We start from the raw sequence: 23,406 nt of genomic DNA, 5'->3' as shown, positions 1-23,406 counted from the left end.
CATATATCATCGTCATTATCATCATTATGCATAACATCATGCATATTATCATGCATCTCATATCATGAGTGATCATCATTATTTCTCATCACATATCATCTTCATCATCATCATGCATATCATCATGCATATCATATCATGAGTGATCATCATTATTTCACATCACATATCATCATCATCATCATCATCATCATCATATCATGGGTGATCATCATTATTTCACATCAGATATCATCATCATCATGATGATGATCATCATCATGCATATCATATCATGGGTGATCATCATTATTTCACATCACTTATCATCATCATCATCATCATCATGCATATCATCATGCATATCATATCATGGTTTAATTTCCACTTTTAGCTTTCAATTTGATCACCACATCACCCATTCCTCAATTCATCAATTTCATCATCCCCTCGGGCAAAGACCTCTGAGGCTTTCGGCATTCAGCCTCCCAGGCCACCGGGCATTCGGCCCCCCACATTCCGGGCATCTCGCATCCCAACTGGCATCACGAGGCATTCCCTTCGGACAGAAACCTCCGACAGGGCTTCCGGCACCCCCACGTTCCGGGCATCCTGAATCTCCCAGGGAAATCCGACAATGCATCTCTATACATTCCGGCCTCATCCTCCACCACAACCACTTCCTCACTTATCATTATCCACATTTACAATTATTTTGATCTCAATTTAACATGGCATATGGCGTGACATCAAACAAGTCATTTTTGGCATAGGATTCACAAATGCATCACTATTCAATGTCATACATATACCAAGACTTTATCATACATGCAATAAGATAAATTTAATGAAATTTATGGCCAATAAAATAATCTATTTTATTTTATTTTTATTTTATTTTTATTTATTTATTTATTTATTTATTTATTTAAATTCCAACTTTTGTCATTTCCATAAATTTAATATCAACAAATTCCCAAATCATAAAATTTCAAGCAATTACAAACCAATAGGATTACATGCAAAATTCATGGCCAAATTGAATTTCACACAATTTCACAATTTCCACAAAACAGCACATAATATTCGGATAAAACCAGAATGCACAGTTTACGAAGAAATTCGATTAAAATATCCATATGGCCTCCAAAAATTACGAATATTTACAGAATGATAGCCAAGGAATTTTCTTACAACTTTCATGAAGAACGCCAAGCCAGATTCTGTTTATATTATTTTATACAACCTCACGAAGCTTCTGGACCCATTACCGCATCGTCCAGTGCACACATCACCGAAATATTGATATTTCACCTACCTATTATCTTTTGTTCCCTCTGAAATTTGGATATGTTATAAATTAAGATGTCATCTACAAGTTTAATGAAGAGATCTAAGTCAAATAACCAGATTATAGTCGTCATCTATGTCCATGAAGTCTCGGGTGTCTCAGAATATGTCACCAGAATCATCGTCTTCAAGATCTAGTTGATTTACTAGGCTATACTTGTTCATTTCACTTCAAATTTGAGTATGTTGTATTGTAAGATGTCTCCTACAACTCTCATGAAGAAATCGAAGTGAGAGTCTCAACAAAAACCAACATGCAATCACGAATCCAGCAAGAGGTCAGTAAAAACTCTCCAGATCTGAGGTCTCCGTAGGATGAGACTTTAACCCCTCAAATCTCCATAATTTTCCATGAAATTTCATTATGTTGTATTTCAAGATGTTAGCTACAATTCTCATGAAGAAATCGAAGCCAAAATCTGACTCTAAACACAAAGTCAAGCTCAAACAAGTTACTGACTCACACGATCCGAGCAAGAACAGTCACACCTTTCACACACAACTCATCCATGCTTCGGTTTTTCTCATCTAACACCCAAAAACTCAACATGCAAACGACATACAAGCATGCAAGAGAAGCTAGAGGACTCCCACTTGCCTCTAGACCGGTCGGTCGATGGCGTAGGGCGGCGAACACGGCAGCACACGGCGGACGGACGGCGGTTCCCTCCTCCTTTCTCTCTCGGCCGCTCCTCCTCTCTCGAAATCTCTCTCTCTCTCTCTCTCTCACTCCCTTGGGCGAATGAGGTAAAACTGGCCACCTTCTCTCTCTCTTCCCTTCTTATACCCCCCTAATCCTCATCATTACTTGCCTCAACCATGGCCAATGCATGGCCTTCTCCTTTGCCACTTGTCTTATTGAATTTTGAATTGGGTTTGGGCTTCTTGGGCTTGGGCCATCCGGCCACTCTTGGCCAAAGTCTTGGGACATCTTGTTTATTGAAATTTAATTTATAAAGTACATGGCCAAGCATAGATTACTAATTTATCAAATTTAAATTTTCACAATCATATGCACAAATCATCTAATTAAAGACTAATGGCTAAAGCATAAGCCATGGAAAATTTTATCACCTAATTAGGAACTTTAACACACCTTATGGCTTGGCTTTGAATTTTGGGATGCCACAAACACTGGCAAGTAAGTCACAATCGATGGAGAGAGGAACGTGTCACGACCCGAAAGAAAGCCCATCCAAGAGGTTCCTACGGGACGAATGCGACACATCCGACCCTCGGTTTGTACCCCATCTGCTAGGGTTTTTTGAGTCTTCTAGAATACTTTTGGGGGCGGGCGATATGGTAATTATACCGTTATGTAATAAATGTGGGTAGTTGGTTGTTGGGGAAATGCGATCTTCACCGTTAGATCAAGAGGAGATCTACGGATACAATTTGCCTTGTATTTGTATATAAATGGGTCTTTTCCCCTCATTGTAATCCATCTCATTCACAAGTGAAATACAAATCCAAAGCTTCTCTCTCTAGAAGTTTATCTCTCTAAGATTTTTATGAGTCGAGTGTTGAAAGGCTGCTTAAGGGTAAAATCCTAAGGTTGCACGGGTCAGCCTACGAGTGATCGAGAGTTGATCGATAAGCCCGTGACAAGTGGTATCAGAGCTGAGTTTGTTCCAAGCGTGTCACGCCTTGATCCTCAGGCACTCACACATCCTTCTACTCGGTTCGATTCTATAATGCAATATCCCAAGACTATGTATCGCCGACCCTTTCATTTTTAATAGCACATGCGGAAGCAACTATAAATCCTCAGACAATAAAATAGTGGATAGAAAAGCAATGCCATATTTTTCATATTGAAACTCAACCATATTGTTATATAGAGCTTAACTCAAAGTATATTCACAAACTATTCACAACTTTCTAGTCTCACTCTATTCACATATAAACAGGGTTCACAAAGGAGAATGGGATCTCAGTCCTCATCTGGGTCGTATCTAGGATCATCGGGATCTTCCTCTGACTCCTCTGAATTGCTTTCTTCTTCTTCAGGCTCCTCGTCTTCTTCAGGTTCCTCCTTTATCGGCTCCTCCTCAGCTATTCCCCACTCCTTGTCTTCCTCTGGACCTTCCACTTCTTGTTCCATGATCTCACCTTCCTCAAAATTTCATCGTCTTCAATGTAAACCAATTAATTCAATTCACTCCCGAGTGCAGGATCTCTGGCATCAACTACGCCTCCACCCTTGAGGTTTGCAATCCCCTCACCAAAAGCTGACTCCAAGATAGGATGAGGTATATCTTCCTCAGGGATGGGACCTATCCTTCATCCATCAAAATAATAATGATACTAAGACCGATACTCATGGGGTACTAGGTCTTAGGTCTTCCTGGCCGGCATCAACCCACATTGTTGACTCAATTAAAACGTATTCTAACCCTTCTAGGTGAGGATGAACATGGAAGTGAGTTTCTTTCTCGGTAATGTCCACTGGAATGCCAAACTGCTCTGGAGAAGGGGGAGGTACCGATGCTGCCATCTAGGGGCCTAAAATGGTTATACAATAACTATTGAGACTAAGTCTCAGCAAGTTCTACCCCACTAAAACTCGATTAGGAAACCAATACACCACATGGTTGGCTAAACATAGCACGAGCCAGAAGACTTACCTTGGCATCAGTTCCAACCTACAATTCAAGGTTATACGCATATGCCTCATATTTCACATCAAACAAACAATCAATTCACAACAAATGAATCAAATCGTTGATCAATCGACCTAGTCGATTACATGATGCTCTAACCATTTCGCGGGTCATTCTAGTCATTGCTATCCAGTCTCAACTAATAAAACCAATCACCAAGCCATGTACATTCTCCAAGGCGATATTCCTTATCATCGAGTCACGTGTATTCTCCGAAGTGATGGAACCGATCACCAAGCCACATGCATTCTCCGAGGTAATACATCAATTTACCAATCCCGCGTGCCTTCTCCGAGGTGATGTAGAACCTATATTGATCCACTATACAAAAAGCCCATTCTCCCATATGACGTACTTAGTTATCGAGCCGGCATACATCTCACATATTCACTCTCATTTTCACAATTTCCATTATGATCGGTAGTCTACCACAATACCTTTGTCACTGACAATCAATACCCAATTATTCATCAGTCAATTACTCAAATCAATTCAATTTAGAAATAATCCCCTAAAAATCCACATTTAAATTAATTCAGCACAATGTAGGGCTCAAATAAATAAACAGACTGTACCACGACAATCAGCATAAAATTTTAGTTGTCAACTATCCCTGCCTAATTTCCGAAAAATAAATAAATAAATAAATATTTTCGAAAATTAATAAATAAATACTAAAAATCCAATTTAGGCCCGTAATGCCTAATTGAAGCCCGATAAGGGTCGGGAAAAATTCTGAGATGCATTCATTAAATACTATAGGCAATTCTCTAGCTAAGTACACTAACCATCTAACTAATATGCAATGCAATTAACTAATATTCACTAATCCATTCTAATCTAACCACATAATCCTACTTAATTAACACTAATGAACTCTTAAGCATAATTAGTCTACTAAGTAAGGATTAGTGAGATTACTCACTTGATTAAAAGTGGAGACTGGATCACCGCGACGGCAGCACGACGGCAGCCGAAGTTGGGTTTGCAAAGACACCAGCAGGCTTGGACCGGGCCTTAAACTTGGCCCAACAAATCTCAGCAAGGCTGAGATTGGTTGCTGAATTGGGTTGGGCCTGCAGCGGGCTTGGGCTCCAAGACTGGGCTGCTGAAATACAATTGATGCTGGGCTTGAAACTTAGGCTGAGATGGGCTTGAAACAAAACTGAACTGGGCCGGGCTTCAAGTGGCTGAACTGCTGGATTTTTGGGCCCAGCTAGACTGAAACTCGCTGGGCTTGAAGACTGCAAATTTGGGCCAAGCAAGAAGCAGCAAAGGCTGCCGTTGGGCCTTTGAAATTGAAGACCGACGCTGCTGAAGATAGGCCGTTGAAAATTAGCTGGGCCGAAGGCGCACGAATTCACGGGCTTCGCTGGCGTGCGGCTTCGATTGACTTGGTGGCTTTGCGGGACGTCTTCGATGGAGGCAGCCGCGGACTCGAAGGAACTCTGGCGTTGAAGACGTGGCCGACAAGTTCGCTGGTGGAGCAGCTTCGTGGAGAGGGATTTGTGGGCTGAGGGCGTGACAGAGGAGACAAACCGAAGTGAGGATTTCTTCGGTGGATGCTGAGACGTGAGATGAGCTGCAGCAAGCGGTGGAGGAGTTTCGGTCAACGAACGGCAAGAAAGAAGTAGCTTGGTCTTGTGGTTTTGACTGGACGCGTGGAGATGGAGCAGCTTCGTGGGACGTTGTTGACCTCGGTGGGTTGGCGAGCTGGCGTGCGTTGCTTTAGTCGACAAAACCGGCAGTCAACTTCGGTGAGGAGATGACACGGGGGCGTTGGCTTGCTCGGTGGATCGTGGTTTCGCTTCCACCGAAGATGCTAGCGAAGATGGGATGATGCGGTTGGTTGTGTGGGTTCTTCAGCGGGCTACTCGGTCTTCTTCTGCTGTAGGCGTCGCACGAAATGGGGTGAGAGAGAGAAGGCTGTCGGTTGAGGTAAGAGAAAGAGAGTGAGGGAGAGAAGAGATAAGTAAGATGGGGGCTTCACTTGGTCCAAATTTTCTACCATTATTCCCCAAGTTTCAACCTCAACCAAGTATCCTTCCTTGACCTTCATTTGGCCACACCAACACCCCAAGTAACCATTCCAATGGTCCAAAATTGGCTAGGGTGTGGGGGATTACGAATCTTGAAGAATAAAGCTTCAATTGGAATTAATTCCCTCTTGATTCTCTCTCAATTGGCTCTCATAAAATCAATTGATGTCCCAATGCCTCAATTGTTATTTTTCCTCATCCAAGAATCTCTCATGCTTCTCAATTTTACAACCAGAATTAATCCCCGGTTTCAACTTAACGAAAACGGCCTTAAACTGACTTTTTCCCAAAAAGTCTTGATTATCAGAAAAATCTTCTAAGACTAAGTCATGCATCTTAGAATTTATTGTGACATGACAAAATCTTCAAATTTTGAAATCGGACTTGAATTAGCGGTTAATTTATATTCGGTGTGTTTTTAGCGTGACCTAGACTACCGAATAATTTTCAGAACTTTTTAGGGCAAATAACCCGTGGTCGATTTTCTTCGAGCCACAATGAACCCATCCGATTCAATGGCGACTCTCGATTGTCATGAAAATCTCGAGAATTCAATTATGAGCACATGGTACCAAAACGATAGTAAAATCATATTAGTGTCGATCGACATGAATTTTTCAATTTAGTGGAGTCACCCACGATTGGCCACACATCTCAGTCGAACAAACCTATCTCTGATCTCAAATCGATTTTTAACTATGCCGCAATGGCTTATAAAGATGAGCATGGTCGAAAAGTCGATTCCTAGTCAAATTAGCAAGTCTATTTGCTTTAAAGTCCTTAATAGCTTCCCCATCTAGTCTAGTTATCTCGAGAGTGATCAGCTCTAAGAATAGCCCTCTAGACGCGTCAATGAAATGCCCAATTAATTCAGTAGAAAATAGGTTGAAAAATTCAGAATGTCACAAAGCGCAAACACAATGGCTGATCCACAATTTGATGAGGCGCTCGCCATGGGTGGTGACTGCACTGATCATGGGCAAAACGTCGAGAAGGGCGCTGCCAAGGGAAAGAAGATCCGTGGTGGTTTGAGTTCAAGGGATCCAACAGGGGATCTTGTGCATCGGATGGCGAAGCTAGAGTTGTTCGTCACCGATGTCCAAGGATCGATCGACGACCTGACCTAGATCTAGACGAAGTAGACGCCAGAAGGGAGTAGCTTGTTGCGGAAGTGCAAGAACTCAAGACTGGCATGTGAGAGCTCTGCCACGAGTTGTTGGGGACCTTGCGGGAAGAACTCGCTCAACGGTACAAACCCTTGGAGGCCATGATGGCGGCCATGCACGCAGAGATAGTGAAGCTCAAGAGTAAGCTAGCTGAATCAGAAGCTGCACGCGTGAACGGGTTCACCGTGCAAGGTCCACGAGTGGATACGCCGAAGCCAAAGGAATTCCAAGGTTTGCAGGTGGCCAAAGACGTGGACAATTTCATCTGGTATATGAAGTGATATTTCCAAGCCATGGGGATCAACGACGAACAATCACAGGTAAACACTGCATCTATGTACTTAGTCGATAATGCACTATTGTGGTGGCATCGTCGGTCGGATGATAAGTGTGGGGATCCTATCACAACCTGGGGTAGATTCATCGAGGAGTTCCGACGGAACTACTTTCCCGCTTATGTGAAGGAGGAAGCTCGTGACGAGCTGAAGTGTCTCGAGCAAAAGGGTGATGTGCGTGACTACATCAAGCGGTTTTTGGAGTTGCTACTCCAAATCCCTTCGATGAACGAGATTGAAGCATATCACCATTTCATGAGTGGTCTCAAACCATGGACTAAGCAAGAGCTGAAGCGGTGCAACGTGGGAGATCTCATGACGGCCATGATTGTGGTCGAATCGCTCGTGGAATACAAGACGCCTTCCACATCCTGATCGAACTTGCGTCCGAGGGACAAAGCCACTGGTGGGGGAGATCGGGGGAGATACAATTGCTCGATCGAAGGTAGACCACCATCTAATCCTCACAAAGCTCATGCAGAGTCAAGCGGAGGAGGACAAAGGAAGGTACATTCCTATAAGTGTTTCTTCTGTGACGGTCCACACATGGTGCGGGATTGCCCGAACAAGGCCAAGCTGGCAGCACTTTGCAAGGAGGATGAGCTTAGGGAGGAAACATGGTTGGGTTCGCTACGACTCCTTAACACAATCAAGTCCAAGAAGGCGAAGGAGCCCAAAGGCTTGATGTTCGCAAACTTGAAGATCGGAGAGTCCACAATGAGTGCACTCATGGACATGGGAGCCTCCAACCTCTTTATATCGGAGCAAGCTGCGAATAGACTTAACCTATGGGTTGAGAAAGGAACCGGGTGGCTCAAGACGGTAAACTCCAAGGAAGTCCCTACAATCGGTGTCGCGAGGGACGTGGGGCTACAACTCGGGCCATGGAAGAGCAAGGAGACTCTAGTAGTAATTCCCGTTGAGGACTATGACTTTGTCATTGGAATAAAATTTCTAGATAAAATTCATGTTGTTATATTGCCATTCACCAAGTGTATATGTGTATTGGACAAGCATTGCCAATGCGTGATCCTAGTCCATCGTGAATCGGACCATGATCGGAGGATGATCTCGACTATGCAACTCACCAAGGGAACAAGGAAGGGTGAAGTGACCTTCCCAGCGACCTTAAAGATCGAGGACAACAAGGGCGAAGGGAAAGAAGTCCCGACGGAGGTAGCCCAAGTCCTCGGCTTGTTCAAGGATGTTATGCCTTTGGAGTTGCTGAAGAAGTTGCCACCCAAGAGAGAGGTGGATCATCGGATTGAGCTAGTGCCTGACACTTGACCGCCTGCCATAGTGCTGTATCGCATGGCGCCCCCCCAAATTGGAAGAGTTGATGAGGCAACTCAAGGAGCTACTCGACGCGGGTTACATACGGCCGTCCAAAGCTCCGTTCAGTGCGCAAGTCCTGTTCCAAAAGAAGCACAATGGGTCACTCCGAATGTGCATCGACTATCGGGCACTAAACAAGCTCACCGTGAAGAACAAGTACCCGATCCCGCTCATCGCGGATCTCTTTGATCAACTTGGTGGAGCTCAGTGGTTTATCAAGCTAGATCTCCAATCGGGCTACTACCAAGTTCGGATCGCTGAAGGAAATGACCCAAAGACAGCCTACATGACATGGTATGGATCCTATGAGTTTCTCATGATGCCGTTCGGCCTGACCAACACTTCGACTACATTTTGCACACTTATGAACAAGGTACTCCACCCTTTCCTAGATCGGTTTGTAGTGGTTTACCTAGATGATATTGTGGTGTATAGTTGGATGCTTGACGAGCATGTCGAACATCTAAGGCAAGTCTTCTGAGTCTTGCGCGAGAATGAGCAATATGTTAAGCACGAGAAGTGCGCATTTGCCCAAGAGGAAGTTTCATTCCTGGGGCACATCGTTGGGGGTGGGCAAGTGCAGATGGACAAGGCAAAGATTCAATCGGCCGTCGAAAGGGAGTCGCCGACGAAGGTGACAGGGTTGAGGTCATTCTTGGGCCTCACCAACTACTATCGGCGCTTCATCCGGAGCTACTCAAGCATCACTGTGCCACTCACGGACCTGCTGAAGAAAGACAAGCCGTGGGAATGGACGAAGCGATGCCAAAGGGCATTTGACCGATTGAAGCGAGCAATGACTGAGGAGTCGCTGTTGGCATTGCCCGACCACACCAAGCCCTACGAGGTAGACACTGATGCATCAAATTTTGCTATTGGTGGTGTCCTTATGCAGGAAGGACATCCAGTGTCGTATGAGTCTCACAAGTTGAACGATACCGAGTGTCGGTATACCGTTCAAGAAAAGGAGATGACCACAGTGGTCCACTGTCTTCGGATGTGGAGGCACTATCTCCTAGGATCGAAGTTCATCGTGAAGACGGACAACGTGGCCACGAGCTATTTCTAGACCCACAAAAATATGAGTCCGAAGCAAGCTCGATGACATGATTTCTTAGTAGAGTTCAACTATGTGTTGGAGTACAAGCCAGGGAAGGCCAACTCCTGGCAGATATGCTAAGTCGAAAGATGGAGCTGATGAGTAGCACGGTGAGTTGACCGAGCTATCCTTTGGTCGACCACATCAAGGAGGGATTGATGCATGATCCAAGAGCTCAAGCCTTCATCGGGTATGCGAGGGAGGGTAAGAATTGACAATTTTTGTGTGAGGACAAGCTCCTTTACACCAAAGGAAGGAGACTGTACATGCCCTTCCATGGGAAGCTGAGGAAGGAGATCTTGCGTGAGTGCCACGACTCGAAGTGGGCAGGTCATCCAGGGATCCACTGCACGTTGGCACTCGTCGAAGATCAATTTTGGCCCTAAATGCGGGACGACATGGAAGCTTACGTGAAGAATTGTTTGGTATGACAACAAGATAAGCTAGAGCAACGTTCATCGCTGAGCCTGTTGGAGCCGCTTCCCGTTCCAACTCGTCCATGGGAGAGTGTTTCCATGGACTTCATCGTCAACCTACCAAAGTCCGAAGGGTGTCGGACTCTCATGGTCGTGGTGGACAAGTTTTCCAAGTACGCGAATTTTGTGCCTGCAATGAAGGATTGTCCTGCCGAGGAGACGGCCAAGTTGTTCATGAAGCACGTGGTCAAGTACTGGGGTGTGCCACAAACGATCATGAGCAATTGTGATCCTCATTTCACGAGGCGTTTCTGGTCCGAGTTGTTCAAGTTGCTGGAGTCGGAGCTGAATATGTCGACAACTTTGCATCCCTAAACCGACGGTCAGATAGAGCGGGTCAATGCACTCCTGGAGATCTACCTCCAACACTATGTGAGCATGACGCAAGTGAATTGGACGAAATTGATTGACATTGCCCAATTCTCTTACAATTTGCAACAAAGTGAGTCGACTAGCTAGAGCCCGTTTGAGATCGGGACTAGGCAGCAACCGAATACCCCTAGCGCCATTGCTTCGGGTTATCGAGGGAGTAGTCCGCCCACGTATAAGTTTACCAAGGATTGACAAGAGCAGGCCAACTTGGCAAGGGCGTGTCTACACAAGGCCTCTAAGCTCATGAAGAAATGGGCCGACAAGAAGCGATGGCATGTGGAGTTCCAAGTTGGAGATCAAGTGCTGGCCAAGCTACACATGGTTCTTTGATCCAAGGATGTGCACAAGGGGTTGATCTATCACTATGAGGGGCCATTTCGTGTGTTACAACGGGTTGGGAAGGTTGCATACAAGCTGGAGTTACCACTAAAACTCAAGGTACATCCGGTTTTCCATGTAAGTATGCTTAAACCTTTCCAAATTGATGAGGAAGATCCGGATCGAGGAGAGTCTCAACGGGCACCACTCAAGGCAAAAACCTCATATGATCAAGAAGTCGAGAGCATCATGGCGGATTGAGTCATACGGAAGCGGTATTGCACACCCAAGCGAGAATACTTGATCCGATGGAAGGGTCTTCCGGAGAGTGAAGCAAGTTGGGAGCCTGCGGAAAGTCTTTGGCAATTCAAGAAGGAGATTGAAGCCTTTCATGCCGAAGATGCGATGAGGGTGTCGCCTGATTAGGTGGGGGAGAATGTCACGGCCCAAAAGAAAGCCCATCCAAGAGGTTCCTACAAGATGGGCACGACACATCCGACCCTCGGCTTGTACCCCGTCTGCTAGGATTTTTTTGAGTCTTCTAGAATACTCCTGGGTGGGCGATACAGTAATTGTACCGTTATGTAATAAATGCGGGTAGTTGGTAGTTGGGGAGATACAATCTCCACCATTAGATCAATGGGAGATCTACGGATACGGTTTGCCTTGTATTTGTATATTAATGGGTCTTCTCCCCTCATTGTAATCCATCTCATTCACAAGTGAAATACAAATCCAGAGCTTCTCTCTATAGAAGTTTCTCTCTCTAAGATTCTTATGAGTCGAGTGTTGAAAGGCTGCTTAGGGGTAAAATCCTAAGGCCGCACGGGTCAGCCTACGAGTGATCGAGAGTTGATCAATAGGCCCGTGACAAACGTAGCAAAATTCAAGAGCTCAAGAAATCTTAAGCCTTTTTCCAAATTGGCTTCAACACGGGTTTCAAACGACGATACCATGTGAAAACACAAGGTCAAAAGTTAGAAGATAGACAAACCTGCTATTTGTGGGAGGCCACTAATGATCAATAAGGTCTCTCTGCTGAAAAAGAAGTTGGTCCCTATAGTACTGATGAAAGAATTTGTCAAAGTATGGAAGAAAGGGTAGAGTCTTAAAGTAAGGCCCAATTTGAAATCAACAGGGGTAAAATGTTCTTCATCTACAAGATTAAAGGTCAAGTCAATAAGTTTTGTCAAAAACTTCCTTTTCTTTTCGAGGCGGTACTAAGTAGTGAGAGGACCCATGAAGGTGTTAGAGTGGTAAGCTCTAGTGTGTGGAGCCATGGTGAAGGAGAAAGGCAAATGGAAGCGGAGAAGAGTAGTAAATAGAGAAAATAGTTGGTAGTGACAAATAAAAGGAGAAAATTGTTGGGAAACCGTCAAGGGGAAATGAAGAGTCCCAGAGAAGGAGCCCTAGAGAACGTGGACAAGTAAGGCGGTTTTATGCCGATTGTGGGGAACATGAGAGAAGGAATTAAATGTCATGTGACAAAATACAACCACAAGTTTAAATGCAAGTTACTCGATTTCCAATATGTTAACCAAAGGGGAGGCACTACTCAAAACAAAAGAAACCGACAAAAGACAGGCAATCCAGCATTAGCATTGAAGTAATAAAGGTTACGTGAGAGAGAACTCTCGCTTGATTACAGACTGAAAAGATATAAAATCCTTATCGCAAACTAAGTTTTCAGCTAGAAGCTTGGGCTTGACAATTTTCTGACGGTCTAAAGCTGTGACGGTACTCTCAAACTCTAGAAATTGCTCCCTTGCTTTGGTGGCCTCGTTACCGAATAAACGCCAGGTGTTGGTCATATCGAGTTGATGAGATAGAAGCTAGCGACGTGCTTCGGCAAGCTAAGCTTTGAGATCGGTAATATTCCCTTATAGCTGAGCTTTTATGTCTATCGTGACCAGATATGATTGCGTATGATGGTCAAACATAGCCTTATGTTTCTAGGCTTTGTTAATAAGCACCTGAGCTATTCACTCCGAGATGGCCAAAGATTGGTTGCCATTCTTCTTAACAGTATCCAGACTTGAGAGGAAAAAGGGGAAAGTACTTCTTGCAGGTGGTTCGAAAAGCTCGATGCCTAGCAAAAATAGGGTCAGAACCAAATGACCGCAAGAGCACCTTGGCCTGTACCTCAAGCTAGGGATCTGCAAAAAAGTCCAATAAGTTTGGAGAGTTCTAGAAGGTGTAATAGAAGGCGTTGATGTGATCTCATGAAGAACTCACTTTATGCTCTTGATCGCCTTAGTAAGAGAAAGAGAAACCTCGCTCAGGTCTAGTTCGATCATTGACCCGATAATGAAAGGAGCATGTTCGTGATAAGGAATCTAGGTAAAGTAACAATTTAGAACTATAAGATGGGCAAAGAAAAAAAAAAAAGGAGTGTTGCTTACATCTACAACAATAGCAACATCTAGTTTGCTGGAAAGCAAGATTTCAATAGAATATGATAAAGGTGCAGTCAAGGTAACAGTTAGGAGAAAATGGCCTCTAAAGTTACCAAGGTTGACAATGAGAAAACAAGGTCCCGAGCTGGAGATAAAGTAGAATTCCATTTATTGTCAGCATGAAAGGTAGATATGATCCGTAGCTCTTGAGGGAGATCAGATGCAGTAGGTGTTGAAGTAGAATCATTCACCCTTTTCAGAGAAAAGGATGTCAAGTCTATGGCAGGAGGAGACCTCACTTCTAAGTCTTCCTGAGCCGACGATAGAGGGTTTGCCTAGGAATATATCAGACTTATGTCCACTAGCAGTAGGAGAAAGTGAAGAATCAACATTCTTCTAAGGAAAGACTAACTTTAATGGGGACTCCTCTGTGGGTGGCTAACAATACAACTTAAAGGGGGTGAATAGGTTATTTTCAAACTTTGATAATGTTTTACAAAAATTAGTTAATCGCTAAATAATGATCAACTCAACCTAATGTTTAAGAAAACACTAATTAGCTGTATGCCAATGTATGTAAATGAAATGTAAACAGTGAGACATAGAGAGTTATAGTAGTTTAGCTTTATCCACAAGCCTACTCACTCTTCAGACTAACAGCCTCAAGATGGGCTGAATTCCACTAACAATCTACTTGAAAAGTTATAAATGCCTAGCACCGATCCTTTACATGACAGATACCACTATCTAGACTCAGCTACTTTTCTTATACTCGTAAACTTATTTTGTTGCACAATTGCCAAATAGCATAAATATCAAAACAGTATGATAGATAACTTATAGCTAAGAACAATAGGAGGTAAGCTTCTTAATCTTGTGTATTATATTCTCCCACGATTCTCTTTAGTCTTCTCTTTTTGTACTCTTCCTCAATCTATCCGTTGAAGGTGAATTAGAGAAATAGATAACTATCGAAGAGTTTCCATTGAGCTATTGTCTAAGGAAGTTACCGCCCATATAGTTTTCATTCCTTGAACCTCTGCAAGCTAACCAAAAATAGGAACTGCCACCATCTTCTCACTGCAGTTTGACCTGTCAAATGACCTAGCTACTCTGCTACATGTTTTATCTAGATTCTACTGCTATACGAATTTAGGTCTTTTAATGGCTACTTAGCTGACTCAATGAACATTATCAGATGTACTTGATTGTTACATCACCATCGACCTAACCTTTACAGCTTCAATATAAACATTATCAATAGCTGATCTTTTAGGTTGAGTGGTGCTGTTTGTCATAATAAGATATTTGCGAACTTCATTCCAATAAATCACATCATCGATGTAGCATAGCCCTTTAGTCTAAACACTTACATACATTATAGTACATAATATACTAATGGTAGTTTGGGCATCATCAAAATCACTTGAAGATGTTTTCTCCAACATCCTTTAGTGCCGAAGAGGTCCACTCACTCCATTAGAAGATGAAGAAGGAGGCTCTATAATAGGAAGGGGTGTAGGGCTTAGAGAGTTGATGGTTTCGAGCGGGGGTGATGTTGAAGCTTTAGCCACAGGAGGAATTGAGGATGTAAGACCACCAACGGAAGAGTGACCTTGGACCTATGATAATGTTGCATTAACAATGTTGGGAGCAGAAGAGCTAGAAGTCAAATGAGCTAGTGGTGCAAACTATGTAATTGAACCTCAGGAATCAATCTAGATGAATGCATCCTAGTCCAAGGGGTAGATGCTTGCTTAGAAGCCACCGGAAACAAGGCATTAAAAAAGGCTAAAGACCATAACATAATAAAGGCCAAAGTCCCAAAGATAAGAAAAGGGATAGTACCTAGATCTAAAGCCATTTTTGGTGCTCGATGAGGTGGAGAAGAAGATAACCTAGATGAAGGTTCAATTGCATCAACGGGAATGTTTCTCAAGGTAACCTTATTGAGAATGGCATTAAAGTAATCAGCGAAAAGAGAGTCTCAATAGGTCCTCTACTAAGTGGTAAAGTCCTTGAGGACACCAAGAGTAGGATTGAATTGCTTGGTTGCATAGTCACAAAGTACCTTGTGGGTGACCATGCGACTACAAACAAAAGGGTCAGATTGTGACATCTTGAAATTTTAGTTCTCATTTCAATTAAATAAATTAGGCCTTTCATCGACGCACCTATAGTGCTATTCTCTAAGCTAATCACTCATGAGATAACTAGACTACTTGGGGAAGTCATTAAGGGATTTTAACGTAATAGACTTGAGAATTCGACCAGGAATCGACTACTCGACCATGCTCGTCTACAAAGATCATTACAGCATAGTAAAGATTGATTAGAGATTAGAGATAGGTCAGTTCAACTAAGATTTGTGGCTAAACGTGGGTGATTCCATCGAATTGCAAAATTCCCGTCGATTAGCACTAGATTGATTATCTGTCATTTTAGTACCCTATGTCCATATTCGAAAGCTCGAGATTTTCATGACCACCAAGTCGTCAATGTGTCGAAGAGGTTCATTGTGGCTCGAAGAAAATCGACCACGGATCATTTGCACTAAAATTTCTAAAAGCTACCAAGTATGCTAGGTCACGCTAAAATTGTGTCAGATTGAAATTAACCACAAATTTGAATCCGATTTCAAAAATTGAAAGTTCTGTCATGTCATGAGTCATTTTAGGAAAGTCAACTCATCCTCCAAAATTTTTTCTGCAAATCGAGATTTTAAGCGAAAAGTTAAAATAGGGTTGTTTTTGTCTGGAAAATTCAGGGGATCATTTTTTATCGCATTTTTGGGATGCAAGTTGGTTTTATGGTGAGAAAAATGTCAATTTGATCGAGGACTTGACGGTGGAATTTTTAGGGCCGAATTGAATTAATTCAGAGGGGATTAAAGAAAGATTTGTGCAAAATTCGTAGCCCCCATTTTTGGGATGCAAGTTGGTTTTATGGTGAGAAAAATGTCAATTTGATCGAGGACTTGACGGTGGAATTTTTTAGGGCCGAATTGAATTAATTCAAGAGGGGATTAAAGAGGAATTATGAGAGATTTGTGCAAAATTCAGCCCCCCCCGCGGCCATGCCTCAACCTCTTGGACCTCTCCAATAGCTTCCTAAGGAAGCTTTGGTAGCTGGAATTGCTGAGGAAGCTAGCAGCCATGGTGAGACCTCTTCAAGGGAACAAAAGGGTGAGGATTGAGACCAAGTGGCCCCCTTCCAAGCTTGCTGTCCCCCTTCTCTTCCCTTGCAATTAACCCCTCCATTCCAGACCAGAAGAATCTTCAAAAATTACAAAGAGACCGAGCTCAGCCCCTTCCCTTGCCCGTTGATGCCTGCTGAAGCTCGGACAGCCACCGTAAGCCCCTCGCTCACTGTCGCGCCCCGCAAGCCTTGCTTGCTCGTCCCGCTATTCCGCGGCCTTGTCTTGCCCTAGCAGTCGCCCCCTGCCACCTCAAGTTGCGTCAAAGCTCCTTGGATGCCGTTCAGCCGCCGCCTACCGCCGAGAAGCCCCATTGGACCCACAGAAACGCTGCCACTCGTCCCTGCCCATTTCAACCACAACTAGCCGCGGGTTTCTCCTTTCTCGGCCAAGAATAGAATCGAGAAGCCCTGGGTTTGCTGAGCACTGTTTGGCCCATTTTGGACCACTTCCGGACCTCGCTTGGTGCCCCCGCTTTGAAGTTTGTGAACCGGCTCCGCGTCCCCGTCAAAGTGAACTCACCAGAATGCTAATCCAATGAGTTTACTCACTAATCCCTGGTTAGGGAGTTTATTATGCTTAAGGGTAGATTAGTTTAAGGTAAGCATGGATTAGATGATTAGTTAGAATAAATTAGCAATTTAATTAATCAATATTGCATGTTGAGTAGTTAGAGTAGCATAATTAGAGACTAGACAAGCTGTAGTATTTATCTAGACAGGTTCAGAATTTTTCCGAGCCCGTCTCAGCTTTTAATTAGGCTTTTCTGGCCTAAGGTGCATTGTTGCTATTTATTGATATTTATTAATTAATTTTCGCAATTATTTATTTAATTATTATTTTTGGAAAATTAGATTGGGATAGCCGAAATTTCGTGTTGATTGCAATGGTGTGATTTGTTTAATTAATAGAGTGATATTTTGTGCAATTTGAATGTGAATTGTGATTTTGGGTATTTATCCCAAAATTTAAATAATTTTAGTTTTTAATTAGAAAATACTGGGCATCGGTTTACAATGCCAAAAATGTGTTTATGGACTGTTGGAATTAGTGGGATTTTCAAAAGGGAAAATATTGTATTTTGGTTAAGGCCGACCGTGTACCCACACACGATTATTTCTATCGGGAATGATAAAAATGGTGGGATTCTCATATGGTGAGAACAGTATACTATATCAGCATATGGGCTTTTATATGTTAACTTAGCGCGAGCAATATACTTTATCAGCTTAGAGTGAGCATCATAAGTATACTATATCAACTTAAGTGTTTGATATGTCAACTTAGCGCTAGTATACTGGTATACCATATCATCCTGAGGGCTTTGATATGTCAGCTTAGAGTGAGTAATATACCTTATCAGCTTCTAGTGAGCATTATCAATATACTATATCAGCCTAAAGGCTTTGATATGTCAACTTAGAGTAAGTAGTATACTTTATCAGCTTAAAGCGAACTATACTATCTATCTTCAGCTTAGAGTGAGTAGTCCTTGATGTGATCGGATTTTATAGATAGTATTGAATGGATTGACTGAGTGATAGTCTTGATGACATGGAATCGACTAGATTGATTGATTGATCGAAGGCTCGATCATATTAGATTATTTGAATTGTTGAAATGATTGGTTGAAAATGCAAATTGTACTGACTTCAAGAAGGAACGGCAGCAAATGTAAGATCTTTGACTTGTGCTTGTGCTTAAGCAGCCCTTGGGGTGTATTTTCTTCCTAGTTGGGACTTAAGGGGCAAACTTGCTAAGATGTCATCACACCCCATTGTGGGATAACATTTCCAGGTCCTTAGATGGCAGCTCCTCCCGAGCATTTTGGATAGCCAAAGAAGGTCACTAAAGAGGTATCTTACATTCCACTTCATGGGAGCCCAAGAGGATGGATCTATGAGCTCATAAGGTCAGTGGTCTGGGTTGATGAGGGTCTACCCCATAAGGTACCCCATCAATACAGATCATGGTACCGTCATGAGCAGAATGGACAAAGAGAGGGTCCTATACCGAAATCTGAGATACCTGTGTACGTGCTGGAAGTTGCTTTTGAAAAAGGGACGTTTGTCCCTCCAAGTGGTTCAGTGGTGGACCCGTATCTATCGGCTCCAGGATCCCCACTGTATTATGAAGAAGACTCGAATGCCTGAAGATCTATAGCACGCTACCCCGCCCCCCTTTTTGCAGACCTTGTATATAATCGGCTAATATTGTATATGACATAGTTTGATGTCTATATAAGTGTGATGTGGTTTTTGAAAACAATTGTGGCTCTACTTTTCTATCTCATCTTGTTATTCTCTGGGGAAATTATTTATTTGCTTCCGCATGCGCATTTAAAATGAAAGAGTTGGCGATGCTTCCTAGGACGTCACTATTTAATCGACTGCTAAGGGATGGGCACGCGCTCAAAAGATCGAGGCATGACACAGATGCCTTGGTTACCGTGGATTGATGCTCTTCATCAAAAGGGAAGTCCATAGAGTAAAAGGCAACAATTGGAATGTCCTGAGACAACCCGAACTGTCAAGCACAATATTGAGGGGAATATATCTCCACACCCGACTTCAACTTCCCCTTAGGAGATAGCCTCAACGTTGATCAGATGCAACCAAGACTAAATGCTTGAATTTTTAGGTATCCTTGGATCAGACAAAAGAGAAAACTGAGATGAAATATGAGCTAGAGAATAGGCAAAAATGGTCGATGTTCAAGGAAACATAGTAGAACCACCGAAGGAAATGGAGGAAGGATGAAGACCCATCAAGGATAGAACGGAGACAAAAGCTTAACAATCGTGTTCCTTTGCTCTCAGGATAAAACGTCTTGGCTTTGTACCCTGTCGGAAGAGGATTCTTGGAGTCTGAGTAAAAGGATAGGAAATATAGTCCGATCCATACTTGAAGAATCCAAAAGAGGCCATAGATGAACCTAGCAATAGGTACGCTCATGGCAATGGAGGCAAAACCTAAACCTTGATAGAAAGCGGCTAGGGCAAGACAACCCATAGCTATATGCTTGCCTTGCAAGAGATAAAAAGCCAAATCTCTCAGCTCTTGGGCCACTTGAAGAGAATGATGGCAAAAGACAAACTTGGATAGCCAGTTAAGGAGGAAAGCTACGTGCTCTTCATCTTCAACATCACTCGTTCGATGAGCGTAGGTAGTTTGAAAATGGGTATAAGAAAGATCAGCACCTTGCGGAAAAAAAGGGGCAAGTTGAAGGATCAGTGGTGTTAGTGTCATCACCATATGGACTTAGGTCAGTGATAGCATACACATCCAAAAGGGTTACCGACATAGAGCTAGACTTAAGGAAGAAATAGTTGACTAAAGGTAACCAGAAACTTGCAAGGCTCCCCAAAAGTTTATGGTTAAGCTTCTGGTTGAAAGTATAAAACTCTAAGGCTTCGTCGATTTAAGATTTGCGCCATACCTCATGTTTAGCATATTTGAGTCTAAAATACCATTCAAAGAAGACTAGACCAAAAGGATAGAAAGCCCTAAGCTTTTGAGAAGCGAGACTCCAAACATACTCCAAAAGATTATCCCTTTGGAACGGAAGGGATTTCTTCTATGTGCTAAGGGAAATATTCAAAAAGAAAAGGAGGAGGTATCGATGTTCGTAGACATGGCCCCAGAATTATTTCGTCACTTGCCTCTTTTGGAGAGCTCTAAGGCGATAGGTAGACGTTATCCACACACTAGTGATTTGAGTTGCTCAAGACAGGCAAAGAAAGTGTATCCGTATGATTGAGACATGGTAGGACCAAGAAGGGGCCAAGAGAAGGTGAATACGACAAAAGAGAAGAATAAAAATCGAATCTTGGAAGAAAGCTTCAATGGCGCTAAAAGCGACAAGGCCAAAAGTCAGGAGTTGCATATTTTTAAAGAAAAAGACGTCATGAGTGATTAAAAAAGGATGTGGGTTCAGAGCCCCAAAGGCATTAGATCACAAACTGTTGACACCTAAATTTTGTTACCCAATTTTTAATTTATTTATTGCATTAAAAAATAAGGGATTAATTTTTAACCCCTAAAAAAAAACTAATATTAATTGCATAGCATATAATTTTAGGTGCATTCATTTTTTTTTATGGCATTCGCATTGGATTGACAATGGTGAACGGACTCGAATGAATGGTTTTAAGCTTAATAGATATAAAGGTATTCTATTCTTCGATGTGATATTTCTTTATTTCAAATAAGAAATGAATATCTTCGTCAAATATTTTGGGGAAAATCACAATTGGAACAAGACCAAAAGAAATATTGTGTCAATGTTCGTTCAAGAGCATAAAAGGAAAATTTGACCAACAAAGTAAAGGAAAATCAAGAAAGGAGATTGGTGCATGTGTGTATGGCGGTTGAAAAAGAAAAAGCAAATTCAATGGGATTTTCCCATTATTCAAGGGAAATATTCAGCAATTACTCGAAGGGAAGTGGGAGATTCACCTACTAATGGGGCTGAGCATAATATTGAGAATATCAATTGATGGATTTCATTCAGGCCAGCCCAAGATATCTCTGGACTTTTTGCAAACAGGATTGACACATATAAATAAGAAGCAAGAGACAATCGTAAGAAGGGGGGCACACAACTAACATTCACGGCCGCAATTGAGAGAAAAAGGAGCTGCAGCCCTAGAGAGGACCGAGAGAGAGAGAAGAGATTTCGTTTTTTAGCTGACGGCTGGTCACCTTCCACAGCCGTGCCCAAGTTCTCGTACCAGCAACATCACTGTCCATCATGTGTTTTCTCGGCGCTGATTCACGAGAACCTGCTCAGCGAATGCCCAATAACGCCAACGACCAGTGAGCAAGGTTCAACAGAGTCCCGTCGGCACTTCAACGCTTCACATCTGTCCCTGACGACTGGTCATGCTTGTGGTGATATCCTGCAATACCTTTCCAATGCCCACAGCTTCCAGACGTGTCTCTGCGTTCCAGCCGGCTTAGCTTGTTTCTGTTCTGGCGAGCACAGTACGCCTGACGCCTTCAGATCGTTGCAGCGCCACTTACAGTGATTCCTTCGCCCGACGAAGAACTCAGCCATCCCAGCGCATTCAAGTCCAGCAACGACATCATCTCCAACCCCCGCCACAGCCGCTTTGACAATTTTATGAGTAACTCAAGCGACACCAGCAAAGCATCCAGGCCGACTCTTCATCAATTCCTTTTTTAGGTTTTTAAAAAAGATAAGATTGATAGCGAGGCTTATCACTACTGATCCCCCCGGCGATGAGCTGCTGACCCGATCGCTGACCAGCCCGACGCCTCCAACATGTCGCTGCCTCCCCTCTTCTGTTGATCTCCAGCGGAGCCTTTGACGAGTCGAACATACCCACTCGGATTCGAACCACACCAACAGCCCCACAGATTTTTGACGAAGCTACTACTTTCCCTCGACACCGATCCAGCCACGTTTCTGTTTTGTAGGTTCATTGAGGGAATCTTTGGTCAAAGTACGACCTCGCGTCTACGAGGGATGAGAACTAAGAGAAAAAAGATGGATTAAGTGGAGACCGATTCTTTTCTCTATCTGATTTTTATATTCTATTATGTCTTGACTTTATTCCCCAGATCCATTTACGTTGGCCACATACAGAACACCCTCGAAGAAGAAATAATAAAAGAGAGTCCAGAGTCCTTATTTCTAGCGAGTTCTGAACCAATCGAAGCTTTCCGATGAACACCACCACACACCGCCGGTCATCCGTTGAACAGATGAGTTCAAATTTGACAATATTATTTGCGAAATTAGATAATTATCTTATCTAAATTTGATTTGGATATTTTATTGCCTAATACATGCTTTTCAATATGTTACGTGCATATTTGAATTATCGGCGTGTTCCATATTAGGATTGATTGCCTAATTCGCAACCGCACACCGATTTTTTATTCCATCTATAAGGCTTTAAATGAAATAATTAATCAAGTGGAAATAAAATTGATATTTTGATCTTTAAGGCTTAAGATCAATTTATTAATTTTATTAGCGAAATATTATCCCTTGATCTCAACGATGTGTGATATTTTTATGATTTTGAATGGTCTGTCTTGTCTTGATTGCTTTATTTGTCCTGGAATATGTTTGAGTTAGAATATTGCATGCTTTAGGGTTATTTCATATTTAGATCAAGCGTTTTATTTATCATGAATTGTCAAAATAACAAAAAATAAAAGGACATAAATCTAGGATGTTAGATTTTTGTTTCATTAGCTTAAATTGCATATTTAATTATTTGACATTTTAATTTCGAATTTCATAATAAAAAGAAAATAAAAAATTAGAATTAGGGCATTATTTGCACGTCATTACATATTAGGATAGATTGCATGCTTATTAAGAAAATAAAAAATCATGTGCACGTCATATAGCGTTAAGTTCATGAAATGCACGTCATTTAGTGATTAGTGCTAGGTTCATTTAATTAGAAATTAACCATCATTAAGATTAGGTCGTTTTGGTTAATTTAGATTGCATATTTAATTATTGCATGTTCATTAAGAAAACATTAAAAAAAACTACTTTACTCATTCATATAGTTCAGGCTATACTACTATGTCATATCATTTCATGTTAGATTAGAAGCATTGCACTGCATACGGATCATATTCTCATTAAATCAGTGAAAACAAAAATTGAATGATTGCGTGTTAATTAGAAATCATAT

This window comes from Eucalyptus grandis, chromosome 10 (assembly GCF_016545825.1).
Source record: "Eucalyptus grandis isolate ANBG69807.140 chromosome 10, ASM1654582v1, whole genome shotgun sequence".
Classification (NCBI taxonomy): Eukaryota; Viridiplantae; Streptophyta; class Magnoliopsida; order Myrtales; family Myrtaceae; genus Eucalyptus; species Eucalyptus grandis.
This window is presented reverse-complemented; position numbering follows the sequence as displayed.